We start from the raw sequence: 9,164 nt of genomic DNA on the forward strand, positions 1-9,164 counted from the left end.
CACTCGGTAGGATTTTGATAACTTAGGCGAGTACTTGGACTACAGCTAAGCCCCCGAGTGAGAGGTTTGCTCTTCACTCGGTAGGATTTTTATAACTTAGGCGAGCACTGGGCTGCAGCTAAGCCCCCAAGTGAGAGGTTTGCTCTTCACTCGGTAGGATTTTTATAACTTAGGCGAGTACTTGGACTGCAGCTAAGCCTCCGAGTGGAAGTCTGGCTTACCACTCGATAGGATTTTTATAACTTAGGCGAGCACTGGGCTGCAGCTAAGCCTCCGAGTGGAAGTCTGGCTTACCACTCGGTAGGATTTTTATAACTTAGGCGAGCGCTGGGCTGCAGCTAAGCCCCCGAGTGAGAGGTTTGCTCTTCACTCGGTAGGATTTTTATATCTTAGGCGAAACGGATTTGCAGCTAAGCCTCCGAGTGGGAGTCTGGCTCACCACTCGGTAAGGATTTTTACAAACTTAGGCGAAACGGATTCGCGGCTAAGTCACCAACTGAGGGGAAAATTTTATTGGACAAAAATAAAAAGTGACAAAAATTATGGAGGAACTATGACACTATTATTTTGAAATCCATGAACTACAGGAGTACTTTATTGCAATTCATCCGAGTGATAAAATTAAGTGTAAAATGGGCGGAGTAGTTCCGCGTTCCAACCTCGGGTCTCGTCGATATTATGTTCGACGTTGTAAAGACGGTACGCCCCGTTGTGGAGAACTATGGTGACGATGAAGGGTCCTTCCCAAGAAGGAGCAAGCTTGTGTGGTTTCTTCTGATCCACTCGGAGGACTAAATCTCCTTCTTGGAAGGCTCGACCCCTCACATTTCTGGCGTGGAAACGACGCAAATCTTGTTGGTAGATGGTCGATCGGATCAGAGCCATCTCCCTTTCTTCCTCTAAAAGGTCGACTGCGTCCTGCCGCGCTTGTTCAGCTTCTGCTTCATTGTAGATCTCAACTCAAGGAGCATTGTGGAGAAGATCACTCGGCAAGACTGCTTCAGCTCCGTAGACTAAGAAGAATGGAGTTTTTCCGGTCGACCGATTAGGTGTGGTTCGCAATCCCCAAAGCACCGAGGGAAGTTCGTCGACCCAAGCTCCAGCTGCATGCTTGAGATCACGCATCAGTCGGGGTTTCAATCCCTTGAGAATCAGGCCATTGGCTCGCTCTGCTTGTCCATTCGTCTGCGGATGGGCGACCGAAGCGTAGTCGACTCGTGTGCCTTGAGAGTTGCAGAAATCCCTGAATTCTTCCGAGTCAAAGTTCGACCCATTATCCGTAATGATGCTGTGCGGGACTCCATATCTGAATATCAGTTCCCTGATGAAGCTAACAGCAGCACCGGCGTCAAGGTTCTTGATTGGTTTAGCCTCAATCCACTTGGTGAACTTGTTGACTGCCACCAGTACATGCATGAAGCCACTTCGCCCTGTTCTCAAAGGACCGACCATGTCCAACCCCCATACTACGAAAGGCCAGACGAGTGGAATGGTCTTCAGAGCTGATGCAGGCTTGTGCGACATATTCGAGTAGAACTAACATCCCTCGCACTTATCCACTATTTCCTTTGCCATCTCATTCGCCTTTGGCCAGTAAAATCCGGCTCGGTATGCTTTGGCCACGATGGTCCGAGAGGATGCATGATGACCACAGGTTAACGAGTGGATATCATTAAGGATGATTCGACCTTCTTCTGGTGTTATGCACTTCTGACCAACTCCAGTCGCGCTTTCTCTATATAGCTGTCCTTTGATTACGGCAAAGGCTTTAGATCGACGGACGATCTGTCGAGCCTCTTCCTCATCCTCTGGGAGCTCTTTTCTCAGGATATACGCGATATACGGAACTGTCTAGTCGAGAATGACCACCAAGACCTCCATGACCAAGTCGACTACTGCCGGGACTTCAACCTCAGTCGGATCTGTGGCACTCTTGGGCTGTGGAGCTTCTTCGATGAAAGGGTCTTCTTTGACTGACGGAGTGCGTATATGCTCCAAGAACACACCACTCGGAATGGCCCCTCTCTTGGAACCTATCTTTGCTAGATCATCAGCTGCTTGATTTTTCAGTCGGGCTATATGATGGAGCTCCAACCCCTCGAACTTCTTTTCCAGCTTCCTCACTGCACTGCAGTATCCAGTCATGGCTGGGCTTCTCACGTCCCACTCCTTCATCACTTGGTTGACCACTAAATCTGAGTCGCCATAGACCATTAGGCGACGGACGCCGAGTGAAATGGCCATGCACAATCCGTATAAGAGGGCCTCATACTCTGCCTCATTGTTGGAGGAATCAAAGTGAATCTGGAGCACATATCTGAGCTTATCTCCTCTGGGGGAAACCAGGACAACCCCAGCACCGGAACCATTCAACATCTTAGAGCCATCAAAAAACATGGTCCAATGCTCCGAGTGGACTTCAGTCGGCTGCTGCTGTTCAATCCACTCGGCGAGGAAATCTGCTAGTGCCTGGGACTTAATGGCTTTCTTTGCCTCAAACTTGATATCAAGGGGAAGAAGTTCAATCGCCCATTTCGCCACTCGACCAGTTGCATCTCTGTTGTGCAAAATCTCTGATAGTGGAGCGTCGCTGACGTCTGTGATGGAATGATCAGAAAAATAATGAGCAACCTTCTTTGTGGTCATGTATATTCCATACACAAGCTTCTGATAATGAGGATATCTCTGCTTGGATGGAGTCAAGACTTCAGACAAATAATACACTGGGCGCTGAACTTTGAAAGCTTTTCCTTCCTCTTCCTGCTCGACCGTAAGCACTGTACTGACGACTTGTCCTGTGGCTGCGATATAAAGCAACAGAGGCTCTTTGCTGATTGGAGCAGCAAGCACCGGCTGGGTGGATAGCAGAGCTTTTAGCTCGGCAAACGCTGCATCAGCTTCTGGAGTCCACTCGAACTTGTCTGCCTTCTTCATCAGTCGGTAAAGAGGCAATGCCTTTTCACCGAGTCGTGAGATGAATTGACTTAATGCGGCCAAGCATCCAGTAAGCTTCTGGACATCGTGCACTCGCACAGGGCGTTTCATTGGGAGAATAGTGCCGATCTTTTCTGGATTAGCGTCGATCCCTCGCTCGGAAACGAGAAAACCGAGTAACTTGCCACCAGGAACTCCGAATGTGCACTTTGATGGATTGAGCTTGATATCATACCTTCTGAGGTTGGCAAATGTTTCGGCGAGGTCGGCGAGCAGGTCGGAACCTTTTCGTGACTTGACGACGATATCATCCATATACGCTTCCACATTCCGACTGATTTGAGTGAGTAGACACTTCGGAATCATTCGCATAAATGTGGCTCCGGCATTCTTGAGGCCGAATGGCATGGTGATATAGCAGAAGCACCCGAATAGAGTGATGAAAGCTGTTTTTACTTCGTCGGGTCCGTACAGACAGATCTGGTGGTACCCGGAGTAGGCGTCTAGAAAAGACAATCTCTCGCATCCCGCAGTCGAGTCAACAATTTGATCTATGCGAGGGAGAGGAAAATGATCTTTCGGGCAGGCTCGGTTGATGTGCTTGAAATCAATGCACATTCGGAGCGATTTGTCCTTCTTAGGAACCATGACGACATTAGCGAGCCACTCGGAGTGGTATATCTCTCGGATAAATCCTGCCGCCAACAGTCGAGCCACTTCCTCACCAATGGCTTTTCTCTTCTGGACGGCGGACCGCCGAAGATGCTCTTTGACTGGTTTTGCTGATGAGTCGACTATTAGGCGATGCTCAGCCAGTCCCCTGGGAACACCTGGCATGTCAGGGGGCTTCCATGCAAAAATGTCCCAGTTCTCACGGATGAACTGGATGAGCGCTTCTTCCTATTTCGGGTCGAGTGTTGTGGAGATGTGGGTCGGAGCTGCATCGGGGTCGGTCGGGTGAATGTGAACAGGCTTCGTCTCACCGGACGACTGAAATGCAGATTCTGTGGCGGGTTTCTTGGATCGCAGCAAATCACTCGGATCTGCGTTTTGCTTGTATTCTTCAAACTCGACCGCTGTCACCTGGGAATCAGCAATCTTTGAGCCCTTCTGAAAGCACTCTTCTGCCTTTTTCCGATCACCGGTGACAGTGATCACTCCTTTGGGGCCGGGCATCTTCAATTTGAGGTACACGTAACATGGTCGAGCCATGAACCGTGCATAAGCTGGTCTCCCCAAAATGGCGTGATATGCACTCTGAAAATCCACGACCTCAAACGTCAACTTCTCTTTGCGAAAATGTTTCGAATCACCAAACACCACGTCCAGAGCTATTTGGCCGAGTGACTCGGCTTTCTTCCCTGGTATAACTCCATGAAAGCTCATGTTACTGGCGCTCAGTCGGGACATTGGAATGCCCATTCCTTTCAGTGTGTCTGCATACAGCAAATTCAGCCCGCTACCACCGTCCATCAGCACTTTTGTCAGTCGAGTGCCTTCGACAACTGGATCGACCACCAAAGCTTGCCTCCCAGGGGTGGCAATATGAGTCGGGTGATCAGATTGGTCGAATGTGATGGGTGTTTGGGACCATTTCAGATAATTTGCTTTTGCTAGGGTAACCATGTTCACCTCGCGGTTAATGACTTTCAATCGACTCTTGCTTTCCACATCTGCAAAGATCATCAGAGTGGAGTTGACATGCAGATATCCTTCCTCACCGTCCTCCTTGTCTTCGGCCTTGTCTGACTCCTTTTCCTTGTCTTTAGACTGTTTTCCTTGAAACTGCTGGATCAGGAGTTGACATTGGCGAGTGGTATGCTTTGGGTAAATGATATTCCCCTCTTCGTCTTTCTTCGTGTGGATGTGACACGGCATATTCATCACGTCGTTCCCTTCTTTATCCTTTACCTTCTTAGGGTTCCAGGATCCTTTTGGTTTCCCCTTAAACTTTCCATGAGCCACGGCCAAAGCCTCTCCAGGAGCTGCCGGTTCAGCCTTCCGCTTCTGTTTCCGACTGGTGTTTCCCTTCTCCGACTGCTCGGCTTGTGCTTGCCGCTTCGGAGTCGGTCTTCTTCTTCACCATTGGCGTACTTGGTAGCAATTTCCATCATCCGACTCAAGGTCGTGTCACCGGTTCGACCAAATTTCAAACTCAATTCTCTGTTCTTGACACCATCCTTGAAGACGCAGACTGCCTGATGATCAGACACATTCTCCACAGTATGGTGAAAAGTGATCCATCTCTGAATATACTCCCTGAGAGTCTCATTGGTCTTCTACACGCAGAATTGCAGCTCCGTCAATCCAACTGGTCGCTTACAAGTTCCTTCAAACGTTCTGACGAACACTCGGGACAGATCTTCCCAAGTGTAAATGCTGCTAGGAGGTAACTGATTCAACCACGCTCTGGCAGAACCTTCCAACATGAGGGGCAAATGCTTCATGGCCACCTCGTCATTCCCACCACCAATCTGAACTGCCACTCGGTAGTCCTCAAGCCAAGTTTCAGGCTTAGACTCACCGGTGAACTTGCTGACTCCTGTTGCCAACCTGAAATTGGGAGGAATCACTGCGGCTCTAATAGCTCTGCTGAAACATTCCGGACCAGAAACATGCACTCGACTGCTCGTAGGCGCATCCCTGTCGAGTCCACCTCGATGGGCTCTGTTCCGGTCGACCAAGCCTTGCACGATAATGGATCGCGCGTCGAAGCCTGGTTCTCTGGGGTCGACTGGAACTCTTCGCCCCGCACTGAGCTGACGTCTGTCATCTTGCTACCAAGGAGCGTAAGACCCACCCCTCGGAGGGGAATTGGGCACTCGACGCCTATCATCTCGGTCGTGTCGGTCTCCATATTGGTCTCGCCGATTCTCGCGCCCTTCACGCCACGGAGGCGATCTGGGGCTGTGAGCCGACTGAACCGTATTCGCAGCGACGGATCGACTGTGAATTCTGTTGCGCGACTGCGACACGGCTGAATTCTGATCTCCTGCTGCCCGGAGCAGATCCCTGATCTGCATCAAGCCTCTGCCAGCTTCCGACTGAGAGGGCTGGATGGACTCTGCAATACGGGTCGCAGCTGCTAAATTCTGGATTGGGGTTCGATATACCTGAGTCGGCGGGAAGAGTTGACGTCGACTGGTGTCGGGAACTCGTTGCCGCGCGCGCTCGTCGAGTGCTCGCTGAAGATTCTCCAGGCGAGCGCGTTCGGCCAAATTGGCCAAACGTGCCTCCTCCAAGGCGCGAGCCTCGGGGGTTTCTCCTGCGATGGGAGTATGCAGGGCGTCCATGTTCCTGCGGCGAAGTTCCTCTCTTTGCAGAGAGTCGAGTGGCTCGGGCTGGTACTCTTCGTGGTCTCGTGCGGGGTCGCCTCCGTCGCCTGCCCCACCATCACGGGCGAAGCCAGGGGGCTGCGAGGCCCGTCGACCATCAGGATTTCCGCCGCTGGATCACTGCTATCACATTCGGATGCAGTCTCTACGGAGCCAGCCGACAGATTGAACAGGCCGTAGAGAGATTCGTCGGGCTCGATTGCCGCAACTTGGGTGGTGGCCGTCTGGCGAGCCACCGCGTGTCTCACCCACCGCTGAAGCCTCGACCGACCCGAGCGCTTGCGCTGGCGGGAGACCGGGAGGGCGGTCGATAGGGGAGTCGACCGATATGGGGTCGACGGCTGCCGCAGCAGAACACCGCGGACACATGCGCGAAAATGCGTCGCACCGCGGACGGGGAGCGCATCGACGTCGAGTGGAGCCTCCTGGAGCCAGGCGGAGTCATCGGCGATGAAGGTGAGAGCACCGAGACGAATCTCTCGACCCTCGACCAAAACTCCAGCAGCTACCATGATGAAAGTACTCGGAAGAATCACAACTTCTCCACAAAATCGCTAAAACACCCGCCCCACGGTGGGCGCCAACTGTCGTGGATCTAAGTCTGACAGTAGAGTGGGGGTAGGTATGGAGAGGCGAGGTCCTAGCTATGGAGAGGTTGTAAACACAAGAGATGTACGAGTTCAGGCCCTTCTCGGAGGAAGTAAAAGCCCTACGTCTTGGAGCCCGGAGGCGGTTGAGTGGATTATGTGTATATGGATTACAAGGTGCCGAACCCTTCTGCCTGTGGAGGGGGGTGGCTTATATAGAGTGCGCCAGGGCCCCAGCCAGCCCACGTAATGAAGGGTTTAAGGTACATTAAGTCCGGGGCGTTACTGGTAACGCCCCACATAAAGTGTCTTTACTATCATAAAGTCTACTTAATTACAGACCGTTGCAGTGCAGAGTGCCTCTTGACCTTCTGGTGGTCGAGTGAGTCTTCGTGGTCGAGTCCTTCAAGTCAGTCGAGTGAGTCCCTCGTAGGTCGACTGGAAGGTGATTTCTTCTAAGGGTGTCCTTGGGCAGGGTACTTAGATCAGGTCTGTGACCCTACCCTAGGTACATGACTCCATCACCGCACGAGTGTGGTTGGGAAAGAGACGGGAGTACATGCGCCGTGCATGCACCTCTTCTCTTCATGCAAGTCCCCCACCTACGTGTGTGTGTGTGAGAGAGATACAAACCTAGACATAACGCGCCGTCCATCCCCATGCCTCTGCCCAGTCCGACCACCAGTCACCACCATGGCACCACGCCCCACTCCTCCTCACCTTATCTCTCATATTTCTCCCTCCATTTTTATATACAAGGGGCCGCTATCAAAATTACAATTTGCAGATATACAAGGCCGCTAACACTAATCGATGCAAAATTAATGGTGTTTGCCTCGTGGTACTAGCAAAGGAGGACATTAATTATCCCTTGCATGCATGCGGGAGTTTGTAAAAAACGCATCTTGATGTTCCGTGCAATGCACGGGCATCTTGCTAGTCCATGAAAACAACACATGGCAAAATTCCACGGCGAACGAGGGATTTGAATCTGTTGGGAGGGGCTGTTTGGATCTTGCCTGGGGTAGCCAAAATATTGGCGACCCTTTTGTCCACCGGTGCCTTTGCCACCGATGAACGAGGAATGGCTCGGGTGCTCATGCTGTCATGCATCCTCCAGCGCGCACGTTCAAGACGATCTCGCATGAGCTGTGTTTTTTTGTCCCAGAACGCAGCCCGAGCCACCCGCAGACCGACTGGCGACCCACAAATTATGCCATCCAACCATAGCCGCACACATTATGACAGCAACTCAACCAACCGGACAAAATTCACGCAAACACGTAGACAAACTGATATTTCATATAAACAACGACGAAAATCATATAAAATACCGGATTTTCACACAAACATGAAGGATTTCATTACATTCAAATGAACTATGCGGTGCTAGTTCTGGACAGCACATGTATATAATACCTGGCCTAAATGGTCGCCCGCCGATCGATTTGTGTTCCTCATGTCCGGCAGCACGATCACTTGACTGCCGGGAGCCCCAGAGGTATATGCTTCAGCGCAAAGGATGGCTCGCTTCCCCATTGCCCAACTGATATCATTGGCTGGTGCCGAAGATGATGGTGGCCGACACCGGTTCGAGTTCATCACTGTCCACTACTTCGCCATGGTCGGCACCGGCTCGAGTTCATCCTAACATTCCCCTCTTCCTTGGAGCCCATGTGGGGTCGACGAAGGTCCTCACAACAAAATGATCCGGCAAGACACCTGCTGTGTACACCGGCGTCGCCTCCGCGGTGGCCTTCATTCAACCCAAGCGGCGGCGGCCTCCCGTGTTCTACTTCTCCTCGATGATGGCGGCGGACGCGGAGGCGCTGGCCACCGACTCGTCGCTCTCCGCGCACCCGGCTTCTGTCGCTGCTTGCATGGCGCGGCCACCGGCATGGGAGTCTCGGCCACAGAAATGGGAGACGCGGTACGAGGCGGCGGCGTGGACGGCAGCAACGATGCCCGTGCGCCGCTCCTCGTCGAGCTGGCCTGGAGCGGCAAGTTGCTGAACCGCGCGCCGGTTTGGGGCAGCAACTGGCTCTGTCGAGCGAGGGGAGGGAGGTGGATCAGTGAGCTGCATAGCTCGTATCCGGTGAGCTACCCAGCTGGCTTGGATGCGGAATAACTACTCTTTGTAAGTCATTGTAAGAGTGGACAAAATGGTGGAGGAGATAGGGGAGCGGCGGAGGTGTGCGATTCTTGGCCGACGTTTGGCCTCGTTTAAATAGGAGATTAAATAGACGGCGGACGGGAGGAGCTCGGCCGGCGTTGCGTTTAACGCCGGCTCGGTCATGAACGGACGTGT

This window comes from Triticum aestivum, chromosome 1B (genome assembly GCF_018294505.1).
Source record: "Triticum aestivum cultivar Chinese Spring chromosome 1B, IWGSC CS RefSeq v2.1, whole genome shotgun sequence".
NCBI lineage: Eukaryota > Viridiplantae > Streptophyta > Magnoliopsida > Poales > Poaceae > Triticum > Triticum aestivum.